General features: G+C 42.6%; 1 protein-coding gene across 3 annotated transcripts in view; it reads left to right on the top strand.

Annotated features, from left to right (window-relative positions):
- tenm1 (teneurin transmembrane protein 1) overlaps positions 1-17668 on the top strand; it is an 833960-nt gene that overhangs the window by 757981 nt on the left and 58311 nt on the right. The window lies entirely within an intron of this gene.

Raw genomic sequence — 17668 nt, 5'->3', positions numbered from 1 at the left:
TGCACTTTAACCCAAGAAAGCCACTCCCAGCTGAATACACAATGGAAGCAGTACCTATGAATACTGGGAATCTAAAATAAAAATAGAAAATTCTGTAAAACACAGCAGGTCTGGTAACATTTGTGGAGAGAGTAAAACAGAATTAATAGTTCAGGTGATGACTATTTGTCAAACTTGAAAGGTAATTCTGTTTTTTTCCACAGGTATTGCATAACCTGCTGAGTACTGCCAGAATTTTCTATATTTACGCTAGGTTAGTGGCTGTCTAAAAGAATGAAAAGCCCCCTCGCCCCAGTTTAAGTGAAAAAGAGTTCCCTTTCTGGACCTCCATTCATGCCAAAGGTAGTTCTGCATCTTCTCCGTGCTCTTATTGATCTCTCATGGCTCTGTTTGAGCTTGCCAGTCTCTATTCATCTAAATTACTCAGTATTGTTTTTTCTGGATTTTTCCCCAATAATGTTGTGGGCCTTAATTAAGAGTTGAAAGCCATCCAGCAACAATTGCCATAAGGCAGTCTTTTTTAGATTACTTACAGTGTGGAAACAGGTCCTTCGGCCCAACAAGTCCACACCGACCCTCCAAAGCGCAACCCACCCAAACATTTACCCCTTCACCTAACACTAAGGGCAATTGAGCATGGCCAATTCACCTGGCCTGCACATCTTTGGATTGTGGGAGGAAACTAGAGCACCTGGAGGAAACCCACACAGACACGGGGAGAACGTGCAAACTCCACACAGTCAGCTGCCTGAGACGGTAATTGAACCCAGGTCTCTGGCACTGTGAGGCAGCAGTGCTAAACCCTGTGCCACCGTGCCACCCTCTACACATGTTAGCATTTTAATTTTTTGCATATCAAGATATCAAAGTAGAGGAAACTAGGTGTCAGGACCAGACAAAATAGGGCAAGTACCATATATAATTGAGTAATGGTCAAATTGTTTGACTACTTTTGAAGGTTAAATTTATGGGGTCGAATATTACATGGATGCTACTTTTGAGGGCCTGAAATTCATTCCCGTCAAAATTCATACCACATCATTAGCAGAAGCCCAATTTATCTCTAAGTGAATAAAGAAGAAAAACAATGGCTTATAGTAATTCTGAAAACCCGGAACAGAACACAACGGCCAGCAGACTGGAAGACCAGGAGCAGAGTGGAACAACCGGCAGACTGGAAACTGGAACAGGACGTGACGACCAGCACATCCTGTTGATCTGTTATCTGTGAAGAACTAGGGTTGATTTTTACATGAGATATATGCAAAATTCCAAATTATTTAGTCAAAAATAGGGGTTTGACTTTTACACGAGATTGACTATTACTCAAGTATATACGGTAACTAAATTTCACCTTAACTAATCTTATTGAAGGATTATGAAATTAATAGTGCAAAGATTGAGTTGATAGCTTAACTTGGGAGCATCAATTAAATATTAAATCAGGTAGAGAAAAAGAAATACAGGGAGTGGGAGGAAGATCCAATGAAGAGAGAAAACAAATAGGAAGGAAAACGAAACCAAAAACAGAAAATGCTGGAAAAATTCAGCAAGTCTGGCAGCATCTGTGGAGTGAAAACAGAGTTGACACTTTGTGTCCAGAGACCCTTCTTTAGAACAAAATAGAAATAAGAAAAAAATAGTAGAACAGAAGTAGAAAGGAAAACTAAATTTAACCACAAGTTTAAAGAAATAAACACTAATGTGAATGCTGGGAATTTGAGCCCTGAGCTTTGCAGTTTCAAAAACCCCAATAATATTTAGAACATGAAGGAATAAAATGCCACGCTTGGAATAGTTAATGTTCGGTACGAGAGGGGTTACTTGATAATAATTAAGAGTTATGACATTGTTAGAAAGAGCACTTTAATAAGAATTGACAAAGCTGTATTTTCTGAAGTAGGTTTAATTCCAGCAACTTGTGCTGTTCAACACATTTTGGACTGTGAGGCTGACAGCAGGATGATGTGTTTGAAAAACTTGTCATGGAGTAGCATATGTAGAACAGCAAGTTTTAAATTGCACTATCTATGAAGTTTCTGAATCACTTGTGAATAAATAGCGGTGAGCACCATTAAACTCATTATTACTGTGACAGCAGATTCTGGCTGATTACCTCAAATATATCTTATGAAAATTCCATCTTCTGCCTGTTTATCATTCAAAAAATCCTATATGCTTCTTCATAGCTTTACTTGAAGACATCTTCACTTTTGAGGAAGCCCTCCAGCCTTCACATCTTAAACATGTTTTGAGAGATTATTACCAATGCCTAAATCTATATCATCTGTACCTGCAGAGAGCAAAAATGGACCAAGCACTGAACCCTGAAATGTAGAACTTCCAATGCTTCTTTAGTCAGAGTGAAACCTTTACACTGACGCATCATTTCAGCATCAAAATGCAACTTCAGTACGTGTTAGTTGCTTGTATTTGACCGGAAAGGACTCAATGTGGTGAAGGCCCTTTTTCTGTGTTGTAGGCCTCCATATTTCTCTTGCTTTATTTCCTATTTTGTTTAGGTTAGATTCTTTAAAGTATGGAAGACCCAATAAGACCACACCAACCCTCCGAAGAATAATCCACTCCCATATTTTACCCCTGACGAATGCACCTAACACAATGGGCACTTTTGCATGGCCAAGTCACATGACCTGCACATCTTTGTTCTCTAAGACAAAGCCAGAGCACCCGGAAAAATCCCACACAGACACAGGGAGAATGTGCAAACTCCACAAGGCAGTCACACAGGATGGGAATCAAATCTGGGTTCCTAGCGCTGTGAGGCAGCAGTGCTAACCACTGAGCCACTGTGCTGCCCCCATCTGACTGATCCTTTCACTACACTTGTTTTGAGAGACACCTCAACAAATGCTTCATGAAATTCATATCCATTTCTACTTCACTCTCTTTTATCTAGCCTCATCAAAAAAAATCTCTATTTACATCACAAAACCTGCATTAACAAATCAATTCCAATTATACTTGATATTTTTCATGTTTTTATTTCAATGCAAGTTTCACTATATAGTATACACTCAACAATTCAGTTATATTGGTGCTGATAACAAGTGCATTCTTGATGTAACCAAACAGCAAATTTAGTTTGAGCCATGAAAATTATTTAAAGAAAAAAAGTAAGCTTCATTTCATTGCAATTTGACTTACTGCTTGTTGACTAATCTTTTTTCCAGTTAGGAAAATGTGCCACCCACCTTTTCATTTCCTTTCAAAATTTTCTGTTCACAATTTGTTATGGCTACTATGTGTGTGCTTGTGCTTGGCATTCCTAATTTTCTGATATATAGATATTCAAGCATGGGTCTGCTGATTTTCAGAGTCCCTGTCGTTCATACTTAAGGTCTGTCAATCATCTGCTAGTACTTGACATTATCAATCTCTCAGCGCTTAGCGTTGGCTTCTTTCCCATCCCTCTAAGTAAAATGCAGCCTTATCCTTCTAACCAATTCAGATTTTCTCCTTTCACTAGCCTCCTTGACCAGAAATACAACATAAGTGTTCAAAGTGGTATACAAATGCCACTCAAGCATAATATTATGAACAGATAATCTGTTTGTTCTATACAAATGGATAATTCAATTCATGACATTTAGAAATGCTCATTAAGTGCAAGGTCTTTGATACAGCTAGATGAACATGTTACTGTTTGAAGTAATTCTGGGTCTATTTCATGTGTGCCAAAGGGGTAATTGAGGACCAGAGATCCTTAGGAAAAAAAATTAATGAAATCAAACTAAAAATGACTCTCAAAAAGAAACAGTAACGCCAATCTAATGGCACAGATTCAGATGGATTTGTGTGTAATTAAACAGTAGTCATCCAAACAAACATATTCTTCTGGTTCTGGTGTGCTATATTCTCCTGATATGCAGTTGCATTTGCAAAACAATCTCCTGTGAAAATGTTCAGAAAATGAGAATATAGCACACAATAAAAAGTCTCGCTGGCAGGATGTGTTAATAGGAAATGCATTTTCCCTTCTGAACCCATGATTTCCATAAATCATATAATGTGGATACATTCTAAATGTCTAGCTATGATTTACAAAAAAATGCAGTTTATTTTCAGAGATCTAACATGCTGCAATTTTTTTCAAGAACTGATTTTCAATTAACAGAAACAGAACAATGTTATGACAAGTGGAATGAAGTGTCAAACAGAATATTAACTATGAGGGAGTTAATATGTAATTCAAAAGATTCAGGACAAGACGTGGAGCTGAATGTCCCCATTTTCAGTGGAAGGGTATTTTAGGATGCGATTCACGGTGTCCAGGCTGCCATGTCTCAGATTGACTTTTCTCATGCAAACATCAGTCTTCGGCTTATTAGTCATGCAGCCTTAGGCTCTGGGCGTCTCCTTTGGGGAATCATACAGCAGGAAAAATGGAGGTTTTCACCACTACTACATGATGTTCACACCATTGGCACCATCATTAAATCGCAGCTCCATGACATTCCAGCTGTTGCAAGCTAGGAACTGCCACCCATATGCCTTCCTACATTGTGATCCCAAAAGATGTGATCAAGATGGCAATTTAATTCCTCACTTTGCTGGCAGGGATTGGGGGTGATGGATGGATGGGATGTGAGAGGAGAGGACAGTGCTATCTCCTGCTGACCTGTAAAAGATCTCAAGTCATCACACCCTGCTAACTTGATCTGAGAAAGTGGGCAGCTGACTGTAGGTTTTTGAGTGAAACACCATCCTAGCAAGTGCAGGAAGAAAATTACTGATCTCTTACCCTCAACAAGGATAGGTTCCATCAGCTAGGAGAAAGTGAGGACTGCAGATGCTGGAGATCAGAGCTGAAAAATGTGTTGCTGGAAAAGCTTCCAGAAGAAGGGCTTATGCCCGAAACATCGATTCTCCTGCTCCTTGGATGCTGCCTGACCTGCTGTGCTTTTCCAGCAACACATTTTTCAGCTAGGTTCCATCAGCTGCCTGCCTCCCCTCTGGGCTAAAATACAATGGGAGTCACAATGGCTGTCAGAGTCTAAAAAAACATGAACAGAGTGAGGACTAATTATGAAGCTAAGATGGAGTACCGTGTTCAGTTCTGGTCGCCTCATTATAGGAAGGGTGCGAAAGCTTTAGAGAGGGTGCAGACAAGATTTACCACGATGATGCCTAGACTGGAAGGCATGTCTTATGAAGAAAGGTTGAGAGAGCTACAGCTTTTCTCATTGGAGTGAAGAAGAATGATACGATAGAGATCTACAAGATGGTGAGAGGCATAAATACAATGGCTAGCTAGAGACTTTTCCCCAGGGCAGAAATAGCTATCATGAGGGGGTGTAATTTTAAGGTGAATGAAGAGGTTTAAGAGAAGATGTAAGTGGTAGGTTCTTCACACAGAAAGTGGTGGGTGCCAGGAATGCATTGCCAGCAGTGATAGCAGAGCCAGATACACTCGGGACATTTAAGTAACTTGGAAGATCGTAAAATGTTGGGTATGTAGGTTAGTTTGACCTTAGAGTAGGATAAAAGGTCAGCACAACATCTTTGGCAAAAGGCCTATACTGTGCTGTCCTGTTCGAAGTTCTATATTCTATATTTCGGAGACATGGATGCAGCAAGGACAGGAATGATTTTTGCAGGTTCTGAAGTTTAGATGTTTCAGTAAGAACAGGGAAGGTGGTAAAAGAGGGGGAGGTGTGACATTGTTAGTCAGGCGCAGCAGGTCAGGCAGCATCTAAGGAACAGGAGAATCGACATTTCAGGCATAAGCCCTTCTTCAGGAACCTTCTTCTGGCTTATGCCCGAAACGTCGATTCTCCTGTTCCTTGGATGCTGCCTGACCTGCTGCGCTTTTCCAGCAACACATTTTCAGCTCTGATCTCCAGCATCTGCAGTCCTCACTTTCTCCCCATTGTTAATCAAGGTCAGTATTACGGTGGCAGGAAGGACGTTTGATGAGGACTCGACTACTGAGGTTGTATTGACTGAGGTTAGAAACAGGAAAGGCGAGGTCACCCTGTTGGGAATTAACCATAGGCCTCTGAAAGGTTCCAGAGATGTAGAGGAAAGGATTGTAAAGATGATTCTAGATAAGAGCGAAAGTAACAGGGTAGTTGTTATGGGGATTTTAACTTTCCAAATATTGATTGGAAACACTGTAGTTCAAGTACTTTAGATGGGTCAGTTTTTGTCCAATGTGTGCAAGAGGGTTTCCTGACACAGTATGTAGACAATCAAACAAGAGGTGAGACGACATTGGATTTGAAAGTGGGTAATGATCCAGGCCAGGTATTAGATTTGGAGGTAGGTGACAGTGACCACGATTTGGTTATGATTTGTAGATGCCGGTGTTGGACTGGGGTGTACAAAGTTAAAAATCACAACACCAGGTTATAGTCCAACAGGTTTAATTGGAAGCACACTAGCTTTCAGAATGATGCTCCTTCATCAGATGATAGTTATAGTCCAACCTGGTGTTGTGTGATTTTTAACTTTGAAAATAGATAAGTCACCTGGCTGGATGGGATTTATCCTAGGATATCCTGGGAAGCCAGGGAGGAGATTGCAGATCCTTTGGCTTTGATCTTTATATCAGCATTATCTACAGGAATAGTGTCAGAAGATTGGAGGATAGTAAATGTTGTCCCCTTGTTCAAGAAGGGGAGTAGAGATATCCTCAACAATTGTAGACCAGTGAGCCTTATTTTGGTTGTAGGTAAAGTGTTGGAAATGATTATAAAACATTGGATTTGTAATCATCGAGAAAGAAATAGTTTGATTATGGATAGTCAACCCGGTTTTATGAAGGGGGTAGGTTGTGCCTTACAAGCCTTATTGAGTTCTTTGAGAAGGTGACCAAACAGATGGATGAGGGTAAAGCTGTTGATGGATTTCAGGAAATAATTTGATAAGGTTCCCCATGATAAGCTATTGCAGAAAGTATGAAAGCATGGGATTGAGGGTGATTTAGCGGTTTGGATCAGAAATTGGCTAGTTGTAAGAAAACAAAGAGTGGTGGTTGATGGGAAATGTTCATTCTGGAATTCAGTTACTAGTGATGTACCCCACGGATCTGTTTTGAGGCTGCTGCTATTTGTCATTTTTATAAATGACCTGGATGAGAGTGTAGAAGGATGGGTTAGTAAATTTGTGGATGACACTAAGATCGGTGGCGTTGTGGATAGTGTGGAAGGATGTTGCAGATTACAGAGGGGCATAGATAAGCTGCAGAGCTGGGCTGAGAGGTGACAAATGGAGTTTAATGTGAAAAAGTGTGAAGTGATTCACTTTGGAAGGAGCAATGGGAACACAGAATACTGGGCAAATGGTAAGATTCTTGATAGTGTGGATGAGCAGAGATCTCCTGAAAGTTGCTACCCAGATTGATGGGGTTAAGAAGACACATAGTATGTGAGCTTTCATTAGTAGATGGATTGGGTTTCAGAGTCATGAGGTCATGTTGCATCTGTACAAAACTCTGGTGCAGTCGCACTTGGAGTATTGCGTACAGTTCTCGTTGTCACATTATTTGAAGGATGTGGAAGCATTGGAAAAGGTGTAGAGGAGATTTACCAGGATGTTGTCTGCTATGGAAGGAAGGTCTTATGAGGAAAGGCTGGGAGACTTGAGGCTGTTTTCGTTAGAGAGAAGGAGGTTGAAAGGTGACTCAATAGAGACACACAAGATGATCACAAGATTAGATAGGGTGGACAGTGAGAGCCTTTTTCCTCAATGGTGATGGCTAGCATGAGGGGACATAGCTTTAAATTGAGGGAAGATAGATATAGGACAGATGTCAGAGGTAGGTTCTTTACTCAGAGAATGCCCTGGTTACAACTGTAGTAGACTCGCCAAATTTAAGGGCTTTTAAATAGTCATTGGATAAACATATGGATGATAATGGAACAGTGTAGGTTATGTGGGTTTCAGATTGCTTTCACAGATTGGTGCAACATCAAGGATCGAAGGGCCTGTATTGCAAAGTAATGTTCTATGGTCTATGGATTCTGTGTAGTTGCAGGAGATGCATGAATGCCTCCATGCAGAAAGCAACCTGGCAGAAGCAGGGCCTGGGAGAGATATCTTGGACCCCAGTACTGCTCCTGACCCAGCCTCCAAGCGGGGGACAGGGTGAGGTGCAGAGACAGTTCGGAATTTGGGAGGATGCAATGAGTGAGAGTCATTGAGTGGTCATGATGTATATAACAGTGAGGATTGTAGTGCAGTGGAAGAGTTTGGCTCAACCACCTTCATCAATGACCCTCCATCCATCATAGGGTCAGAAGTGGGAATGTTCACTGACAATTGCACAATGTTCAGCATCATTCAAAACTCCTCAGATATTGAAGCTGTCCATGTTCAAGTGTAACAAAATCTGGATAATATTCAGTCTGAGTTTAAGAAGTGACAAGTAACATTCATGCCACTCAAATGTCAGGCAATGACCATCACCAATAAGTATAAGACGCATTGCAGAAATTCACCAAAGATCATCAGATAGCACCTTCCAAACCAACAGCTACTTCCATTTAGAAGGACAAGGGCAGCTAATAAATGAGAACACAACCACCTGCAAGTTGCTCTCCAAACTACTTACCATCATGACTTGAAAATATATCACTATTCCTTTACTGTCACTGGGTCAAAATCCTGGAATTCCTTCCCTAAAGGTATTGTGGATCAACCCACAGCAGGTGCACTGCAGTGGTTCAAGAAGGCAGCTCCCCACCCTTCTCAAGGGCAACAAGGACAGGCAATAAATGCTGACCCAGCCAGTAACACCCACATCCCAGGGATAATTTTAAAAAAGACCAAAACTGCACACAGTATTCACAATGTGCTCTTAAAAGTACCCTATATAACTCAAGCAGAACATTCTTACTTTTATATTCAATTCCTCTTGTAATGAAGGATAGCATTCCATTCACCATCTTGATGACATGTACCTACATAACAACCTGTTGTGACTCATGTATTAGCACATCGAAATCACTCTACACTTCAGACTTCCTCAGTCTTTCTGAATGTAAATGTTACCCTGCTTTTGCACTCTTTCTGCTAAAATGAAAAGCTTCACTTTTCCCACATTATGCTCCATCTGGCAGATTTTTTTCCCACTCATCAACTTAACTACATCCATCTGTAGCTACCAGACATCACGATTGCAATGTACTTTTTCACCCATCTTGGTGTTATCAGTGAATTTAATGACCCTGCCTTCACTTGCCTCATCTGTTTGTTGAAATATGTTGTAAAAAGTTGAAGCCCTGGCACAGATCCCCGTCAAGCAGCTCATCCAGTTCCTACGCAGGGGTTTAGCCATGGTTAGCCATCTCATGATCTGACCAGGTCCCTGCAGTCTGAGCATTGGGCTAGGATCAGTTCTGCAAGTCAAATGTAAGCAGTCTAGGAATTATTGGTAGGTCAGTTGACATGTTGTGGAGACATTAGTCTGGGGTGGTGTGAACCAGCGTGGAATTACGGCAGCCCATGATTGGGTGGGCTAGTGTTTTGTACATTGAGACAAAGAGAGAAATTAACTATGATGGAATTCATTTGAAGTACAGTCAATGGGAATGCATGAGCAGGAGAGCTGATAAAGTGTCCCCATTGAGTGAGGAGGAAGCACGGAGACAGGGTGAGGTGCAGAGACAGTTCGTAACTTTGGAGGATGCAATGAGTGAGAGTCATTGAGTGGTCATGATGTATATAACAGTGAGGATTGTAGTGCAGTGGAAGAGTTTGAGCGAGTGATGGCCCTCACTACCCACCCAAGGAGCAGGGGAAGCAGAGAAAACATTCTAGTGCTTTCACTGCTGCAGGGCAAAGAAGATCATCAGCTTTCTTGCTGTACTGTTGAGCATCGGTTCAATACAATTTGTGTCCAGACTGCTCTTTCTATCCAGCATGGCTCGGTCCAGTGGTCTGGCCTCCTGTGGTGGTCAACTGATAAGAAGACTTCATTTCCTTCTCTCCATCAACTTGTCCTCCAAAACATCCAGGACCTGTCCCTGAAGTGAGGAGTGAGATCTCATTTCTTCTGGGTAATGTTCCCGACTCAAGCACTGCAGTGAGAGAGGTATTCTTGACTGGCAGCATGTTTCAAAGCAATTCTGTTCAAATTCAAGGACATGCACAAGCAATCTTCCATGCAAATATAAATAGGTTTCTTTTATATGTGTTTTGAATGGCCAAATCATGTCATCATCAACTCACCAATACTTCTTTTACAGCACTTTCCAAACCTTGATCTCTGGAAGGACAATACTAGCAAATGCATGAGAACACACTTTTCCTCCAAGTGACATAGTATCCTGAGTTGAAACTATTCCATCACTGGTGCTGTGTCAAATTCTTGGAACTCCCTTGCTGGTATCACTGTGCATGCAGCTGTAACACATGGACTGCAGCAGTTCAAGGAAGCAGCTCTTCATTTGTTTCTCAAGGAAGTTTAGGATAGGCAATAAATGCTGGCCTAGCAACTGATGCCCACATCCTATGAACAAATAAAACAAACATCCAATTTGAACTTCCTGTGATAAAACACATTTCACATTCCACCTACACTGCAGACTCATTTAATGCATGCTCACAGCGATTCCACTCTGGATTGCATACACAGTGATGACTTTGTTGTAAGTCACATGATCAATGACAGGGATCATCTTGATTTTGTTCACCAGAAACTCGTAGTTGATTCCTTTGTTCTGTTTTCTTTCTTTGTGCATTCCCTCCTGATATGTGTCTCCTGTTCACTTTTTTGAACGCATCTATGTGGGACTTCTGTCAGACATTAACACACAGAATGTAAGTTTCAAAAGAGCACATGAACTTCTTTGATTCAATGATTGGCTGTTGGTTTGTCATATAGAACTTCTTCCCAACACATGATTTAATCAGCTTCTGCTGATTTCAACCAGTTCACTATGATTAAAGGTTTTATTCAACTCAAGTTGTTCTATTCAATTACAGTATCATTACAATTAATAAATATCAATGTAATTAACAAGTATTGCAACTTTCTCGTTTCCACACAACAAACAGTGCTTTGAACTCACTGCCTCTGCATGACACATTTCCTTACATCCTAAACTGATAATTTGATTGAGTGCATTCAATTAGTGGTGAAGCCCAGACAACAGCCACTCAGCTCCAATATCTTACACAGGTGCTTAGCTGCCCAGTCAAGAGATCCAAAAATCCCAAGTCATGAACAATATCAGTCTGCTTCACGTTTGGCAGGGTAGATGGGCTGCTGAATGCCAGGGGAGTTATGTTTCCAGTGTTTGCTAGTGGAACCTTTGATCAGTCTCTGTTAATGCAGAAGTACCTGACACTATTAGCTATTTGGTGAAAGGATTCAATCTCTGGATCCGATCAACATGAAGGAACTGTCATTGACTTTGGCTAATATTCAAGTGCTCCAGACTCCAATCAAAAAGAAACCAGAAACCCTAGCTCTTGTATCTATCAAGGAGAATTAGGAGAGATTTGTATATATTGATGCATCTGACTGCTGTAAGATTTCCACCGCCTATAACTAAAACAAAATCCTAAATGAATGCTGAAACATTCAGAACAATAGATGATCCAAGAATTAATTTGTGTTAGTCCAATGCTCCACAATCATTTTGCTATAATTTTAATGTTTCTTGCCTTCTATGTATACTATGTCAACATAATTAGCATGTGATTGAGATTAATCGTGTTCTTAGTTACTGCATTGCCATGATAAAACAAATGAAATCCTGATGCCACAGCTACCTGTGTATATGTCCTTTCTGTCAGATACTCTGGTAGAAAAGATGGACTGTTTTTCAATCGTTGCTACAGTCTAGTCACTTTACGCTATGAATGATTGAAATAAATCCTATTGCACAACAGGAAATATCCGCTTTTGCTTAAAGCAAAGTGCCTTTCAAAAATTCTTCCTTAACGTTTCTGTATCCTCTAAGTCCAGTGGTGTAGTGTGCCCTCTACTGGCTTACATCCCATTAACAGAAACTCTGACTGCGATTGCACATGCTACTCATTTGAAAGAGATCCCTGGCTGGATTTCAATTTTCTTGATGTCAATTTGATTATGGCACCAGTGATCTGTGGAACACCAGTGTATCATCAAGCAGGCTAAGTGACCAACCACATGGAAGAATTCTCACGAATAAAGTAGGAACCATTTGTCCTGAATTTTCCAATGGCCAGATAATCATTTTTGCAGCATATTCTGGATTAGTGGTGCTGGAAGAGCACAGCAGTTCAGGCAGCATCCAAAGTGCAGCGAAATCGAAGTTTCGGGCAAAAGCCAAATCAGGAATAAAGGCAATGAGCCTGAAGCGTGGAGAGATAAGCTAGAGGAGGGTGGGGGTGGGGAGAAAGTAGCATAGAGTACAATGGGTGAGTGGGGGAGGGGATGAAGGTAATAGGTCAGAGAGGAAAGGGTGGAGTGGATAGGTAGAAAAGATGATAGGCAGGTAGGACAAGTCCGGACAAGTCATGGGGACAGTGCTGAGCTGGAAGTTTGGAACTAGGGTGAGGTAGGGGAAGGGGAAATGAGGAAACTGTTGAAGTCCACATTGAACCACATTGAAGCCCTGGGGTTGAAGTGTTCCAAGGTGGAAGGTGAGGCGTTCTTCCTCCAGGCGTCTGGTGGTGAGGGAGCGGCGGTGAAGGAGGCCCAGGACCTCCATGTCCTCGGCAGAGTGGAGGGGGAGTTGAAATGGTGGATCACGGGGCGGTGTGGTTGATTGGTGCGGGTGTCCCGAAGATGTTCCCTCTGCTAGGAGACGCCCAGTCTCCCCAATGTAGAGGAGACCGCATCGGGAGCAACAGATACAATAAATGATATTAGTGAATGTGCAGGTAAAACTTTGATAGATGTGGAAGGCTCCTTTAGGGCCTTGGATAGAGGTGAGGGAGGAGGTGTGGGCAAAGGTTTTACAGTTCCTGCGGTGGCAGGGGAAAGTGCCAGGATGGGAGGTTGGGTTGTAGGGGGCAAGGACCTGACCAGGTAGTCACGGAGGAAACGGTCTTTGCAGAAGGCGGAAATGGGTGGGGAGGGAAATATATCCCTGGTGGTGGGGTCTTTTTGGAGGTGGCGGAAACATCGGCGAATGCCGATAATTTGGTTTATGCGAAGGTTTGTAGGGTGGAAGGTGAGCACCAGAGGCGATCTGTCCTTGTTATGGTTGGAGGGGTGGGGTTTGAGGGCAGAGGTGCGGGATGTGGACGAGATGCGTTGGAGGGCATCTTTAACCACGTGGGAAGGGAAATTGCGGTCTCTAAAGAAGGAGGCCATCTGGTGTGTTCTATGGTGGAACTGGTCCTCCTGGTAGCAGAAACGGTGGAGGCGGAGGAATTGGGAATACAGGGTGGCATTTTTGCAAGAGGTAGGGTGGGAAGAGGTGTAATCCAGGTAGCTGAGGGAGTCGGTGGGTTTGTAAAAAATGTCAGTGTCAAGTCAATCATCATTAATGGAAATGGAGAGGTCCAGGAAGGGAAGGGAGGTGTCAGAGATGGTCCAGATTCCCTCCTCACCTCTTTCCCCCTTCCGCAAAGACTGTTCCCTCCGTGACTACCTGGTCAGGCCCACACCCCCCTACAACCCACCCTCCCATCCTGGCACTTTCCCCTGCCACCGCAGGAACTGTAAAACCTGTGCCCACCTCCTCCCTCACCTCTATCCAAGGCCCTAAAGGAGCCTCCCACATCCATCAAAGTTTTACCTGCACATCCACTAATATCATTTATTGTATCCTTTGCTCCCGATGCGGTCTTCTCTACATTGGAGAGACTGGGGTCTCCTAGCAGAGTGCTTTAGGGAACATCTCCAGGACACCCGCACCAATCAACCACACCGCCCCGTGGCCCAACATTTCAACTCCCCCTCTCACTCTGCCAAGGACATGGAGGTCCTGGGCCTCCTTCTCCACCGCTCCCTCACCACCAGACGCCTGGAGGAAGAACGTCTCATCTTCCGCCTCGGAACACTTCAACCCCAGCACATCAATGTGGACTTCAACAGTTTCCTCATTTCCCCTTCCCCCACCTGACCCATTGTACTCTATGTTAATTTCTCCCCACCCCCACCCTCCTCTAGCTTATCTCTCCATGCTTCAGGCTCACTGCCTTTATTCCTGATGAAGGGCTTTTGCCCGAAACGTCGATTTCGCTGCACTTTGGATGCTGCCTGAACTGCTGTGCTCTTCCAGCACCACTAATCCAGAATCTGGTTTCCAGCATCTGCAGACATTGTTTTTACCCCATTTTTGCAGCATAGACTAGATATGCACATTGGGACCTTGCAGAATCCTACACAGTGCAGACTCCAAGGGAAAAGAAGTTGGAAATTCCACGAGATAATTCTCCTGCGCCTGGAATGTTCCTAAAATATCAATATAAAATGGTGAATTTGGAGTGTTCTGATACTGTTAATATTTACCCAGGAAATATTAAAGTGGTTCCCAACATAACTCACACACACTCAACTACATTTCCTCTGAGCCCTTACACCCTCTAGACCCTAATGACCCCTCACCCCTACCCTCTTTCTCTTTCCCCTTGCCTGACATGATAGCCAGCAGCCACCAGCCCAAAAGCCTGCACAACCACATGACCCCTTTCACCCTTACTTACATTAATTACTCAATTAGTGATCTGGACCTTTCTCATTTTGGCACCCCATCACAAAGGTGGTCTAACCACTTGACATCCTAATTACCTGGCACTCCACATACCTGGTACCCTAACATCCTGCCCCCTAAGCCTCCTACGCACCTGGTATCAGATTTAACTGGCACTCTACTAGTCTTGCATTCACCATCTGGAATCCTGGCTCCCTACCCACTTTGAACACAAACCTCACACTTAACATTTCACAGCAGCTGTCAAAGCAGCTATCTGTGCTGCTGGACATTGAAATCATAGAATATGGAACTATTGACAGAAAATAGAGGGTATAGTTTACCTTCCCCTGACTGTCCAATGAGACACAGTTAGATTAAACGTGCACTCTGCATTTCTGCATGATCTGTGGCTGGAATCTCTGGCCCGGAATGAGGAGCTCCTTTCTATTGCTTAATTAACAAATAGTAGTAGAGTGACAGTCTGACTATAATTGCCAATTCTTGGAAAATCTAACCCAAATTATCCGTAATATTTTTAAGAATTTTGCAGACTGTAAAATTAGGGTAAATTATATTTTAATCAAACATTTATTTGAATAGCCATGGAGTATTTTTATCCTAATGCAAAAACTTACTAGTGCATAAATATGAGATTATTTTTTCAGGGCAAATCAATTGTTCAGAACAATAATGATTAACTACATGAATAAAAATCTAGCTATACTTCAAGCACCAAGAAATACCTTTCACATGAGTTTTTACAAGTATAGTAATAGTGCAAAACAGTTCAAATTCACACCAATTCAGAGATTCCTAATCTTTCAACTATAAAGACTTCAAAAGTGCACAAACAGAGGAATAGGATATCACTGACAGTAACATCTGAATTTTCACATCTAATTTCATGTGAAGATGCCAGAAGTTGCTGTCAGTTTTACAAAGTAATGGCAACAGTTTTGAGATCACTACAGCTGTGTTTATCATGCCTCATTGAATGGTATGAAAACAATCTTTGCTATTATACCAGGCTCACCTGTTATACACCTAAAATAGTTTCTGTCTCCATTGCAATCAATGTACATAAAAAATTGGGTAAATTGTGCAATGGGAAGCTGATTGGAAATAATTTGTTTTATGCCACCATCAGAAGTTAAAGGTGGCTTTGGAGAATTAGTCACTGGTAATAGGTTATCTCTATGAACAAACAGATATCTGGTAGATACAGCAAAGCAAACATAGAGGCGTTGGTTTCTTGATTGGCAGGATGTGGTAGTGATGGGGCTTATAGTGGGCAATTTTTTGGTTTCTCATTTCATATATTTAATATTTTGAGCATAGGTAAAAGAAGAATGCTTGTTGAAGCTTGATGATTACACCAAGTTATAAGCATAGCAAAGTCTGTTGCAGACAACACAAGAACGTAGATCTTTATTTAATAGATTACCTACAGTGTGGAAACAGGCCCTTCAGTCCAAACCAACCCTCTGAAGAGTAACCCACCCCGACCCATTTCCCTCTGACTAATGCACCTAACACTATGGCCAATTCGCCTGACCTGCACATCTTTGGACTGTGGGAGGAAACCAGAGCACACCCACACAGACACAGGGAGAATGTGCAAACTCCACACAGGCAGTCACCTGAGGTCAGGATCGAACCTGGGACCCTGGTGCTGTGAGGCAGCAGTGCTAACCACTGAGCCACCCTACAATCCTATTTAAACAGTGGGTAAATGGGTGGTTCAATGCAGAAAAATGTGAACCATTGACCTTCAGAAGCAAAAATGAAAACAAAATATAGTGCTGACAACGCCAAGGTCATGGGTTCAGTCCCCATACGGGCCAACTTGTTTGGGTGGCACGGTGACACAGTGGTTAGCACTGCTGCCTCACAGCGCCAGAAACCTGGGTTCAATTCCTGCCTCAAGCAACTGTCTGTGTGGAGTTTGCACATTCACCCTGTATCTGCGTGGGTTTCCTCCAGGTGCTCCTATTTCCTCCCATCTAGCCAATAGACAATAGGTGCAGGAGTTGGCCATTCTGCCTTTTGAGGAGAAAGTGAGGACTGGAGATCAGAGTGGAATCCTCCTAGGCCGAACCCTCCAACCACAAGGGATGAACTCAGATTTCTCCAGTTTCCTCATTTCCCCTTCCCCTACCTTGTCTCAGTCCCAACCCTTGAACTCAGCACCACCTTCCTAACCTGCAATCTTCTTCCTGACCTCTCCGCCCCCACCCCGACTTTGGCCTATCACCTTCACCTTGACCTCCTTCCACCTATCACATTTCCAATGCCTCTCCCCCAAGTCCCTCCTCCCTACCTTTTATCTTAGCCTGCTCGGCACACTTTCCTCATTCCTGAAGAAGGGCTCATGCCCAAAATGTCAATTCTCCTGCTCTTTGGATGCTGCCTCACCTGCTGTGCTTTTCCAGCAACACATTTTCATTCTGCCCTTCGAGTCTGCACCACCATTCAATATGATCATGGCTGATCATCCTTAATCTGTATCCTATTCCTGCCTTATCTCCATAATCCTTGATTCCACTATCCTTGAGAGCTCTATCCAACTCTTTCTTGAATGAATCCAGAGACTGGGCCTCCACTGCCCTCTGTGGCAGAGCATTCCACGCAGCCACCACTCTCTGGGTGAAGAAGTTTCTCCTCATCACTGTCCTAAATGGTCTACCCGGATTTTTAAGCTGTGTCCACTGGTTCGACACTCACCCATCAGCGGAAACATGTTTCCTGCCTCCAGAGTGTCCAATCCTTTAATAATCTTATATGTCTCAATCAGATCCCCTCCCACTTTTCTAAACTCGAGGGTATACAAGCCCAGTCGCTCCTGTCTTTCAACCATGTTAAATTGCCCATCATGTTAGATGCAGGGGTAAATGCAGGGGAATGGTCTGGGTGGGTTGCTCTTCAGAGGGTCATTGTGGAATTGTTGGCCCGAAGGGCCTGTTTCCATACCGTAAGTAATTTAATCTAAAATGAAAGGAAATATACTCAAAACAACAATATAACAGAGCAGAAAACAAAAAAAAACCTCAGGGTTTTACTTTGCT

This window comes from Hemiscyllium ocellatum, chromosome 11, assembly GCF_020745735.1.
Source record: "Hemiscyllium ocellatum isolate sHemOce1 chromosome 11, sHemOce1.pat.X.cur, whole genome shotgun sequence".
Classification (NCBI taxonomy): Eukaryota; Metazoa; Chordata; class Chondrichthyes; order Orectolobiformes; family Hemiscylliidae; genus Hemiscyllium; species Hemiscyllium ocellatum.
The sequence above is the reverse complement of the archived record's forward strand: the minus strand, read 5'-3'. Positions and strand labels throughout refer to the sequence as shown.